This window comes from Amphimedon queenslandica, unplaced genomic scaffold (assembly GCF_000090795.2).
Source record: "Amphimedon queenslandica unplaced genomic scaffold, v1.1 AMPQUscaffold_3750_Cont24260, whole genome shotgun sequence".
Lineage (NCBI taxonomy): Eukaryota > Metazoa > Porifera > Demospongiae > Haplosclerida > Niphatidae > Amphimedon > Amphimedon queenslandica.
In genome coordinates, this window is record NW_003555927.1 from 1 (window position 1) to 1,440 (window position 1,440).

Below are 1,440 nucleotides of genomic sequence, written 5' to 3' on the forward strand. Positions count from 1 at the left end.
GTATGTTATGTACCAAAATTAATGATTAATGCAACAAGTCATGCTTTTAGGCTTGCCTAAGCTCTGATTTAATAGCATCACAATGTGGCTCACGCATATTCCATGCTGTCACGTTATCTCTGTGTAATGATGAATGAGTGAAAAAAATCTACATGTACTAATGTCTATGACTGCTAATTTATACATACAGTAGAAGGCAATAAAAACTTCGCGTTCCGTTTACGTTGAACGGCGATTAAACTGTAGCGCCGTTTCCGTTTTTATTGTGGTTATTCCGTTCATGGTCCGTTGGGTCTGGGCACTACCGTTTTTGTTTTCATGAGCAACGCTCCAAGCGTTGCTCGACTTTTCTCTTTTCTAACAGTTTCTTCAGGAGTCAGGCTTTCTTAGATACACTTACAGAATGACTACGAGCCATGGTTGATGATAAAACGAGACAGGTAAGTCGTAAACTTAGCGACATGTATTTTATATAATTCACCCACCTTATTCTCATGTTGTATGATTCAATAGGACGACAGGTAGTCACAAGAAAGAGTGCTCTGTCAAGCAAAGAAGCAGCTATTATATTATTATCATTTATAAAATAAAATCATGTAATTATAGACCTGCTAGCCTACCAAGATCAAAATGCATGACGCTTGCATCTTTTATAAATAAAAAAAATTATAATATATATACTACAAGTTTTAGAAAGTAAGAGTACAATAATGATAGAAATATAATAATGATACTGATAACTAATGCTTATCACAATAAATTGAAGTGAATTAGACTACACTGAGCCTGGTGGCCCGTCCTCCAATGACACGAGTACTTCACACCTCGACTTCACACAGCGTCTCCTTGAGTTGAGGTCCACTCTGAACTGATATGACAGTAGTATCTCCAGAGCGGCAGTCAAGAACCAGCATAGTAGTATCTGTGGAGTAAAGAAAACCAAGGAGGCAAGGACAAAACGTTGAGCCAACGTAAAAACGTGCTCCATAGAAAAACGGACCATAAACGGAAGTAAACGTTTTTTATATAGCGTTGAAACGCCCAACGGCCGTTCAACGTAAACGGAACGCGAAGTTTTTATTGGCTTGTACTGTACATATGCTGCAATTGATATTGATTACTCAACCCTGACCCTGGCCTTTTACTTGTATAGGAACTTGTGCCGTTTCAGTACATTGTTTTACTTATTGTTTTAATAGTAAAATATATGAATAACAATTCCTCTTAGTGAAACTTGTGGAATCCATTATTTTATAATTTGGTGAAATTTATCACATCTTGCTTGAAATAAATTTGCTGTTCATTGACATTATTACTTAATGGCACTTCCTTTGTGTCACAGTCACATGCAATTCACCACAACACTTCTCACTTTTCCTAATACTCTTGTCTCCTCTCTGTCTCTCTCTCTCTCATTACAGATGCTCTCATTAGCTCTTG

General features: G+C 37.1%; 1 long non-coding RNA gene across 1 annotated transcript; it reads left to right on the forward strand.

Moving 5' to 3' along the window:
• Positions 1 to 30: 30 nt before the first annotated feature.
• LOC109592846 (uncharacterized) lies at positions 31 to 615 on the forward strand. The gene is made up of 2 exons (XR_002190587.1): positions 31 to 440; positions 514 to 615. It is a non-coding gene; the product is annotated as an uncharacterized LOC109592846 (long non-coding RNA).
• The last annotated feature ends 825 nt before the right edge of the window (positions 616 to 1,440 follow it).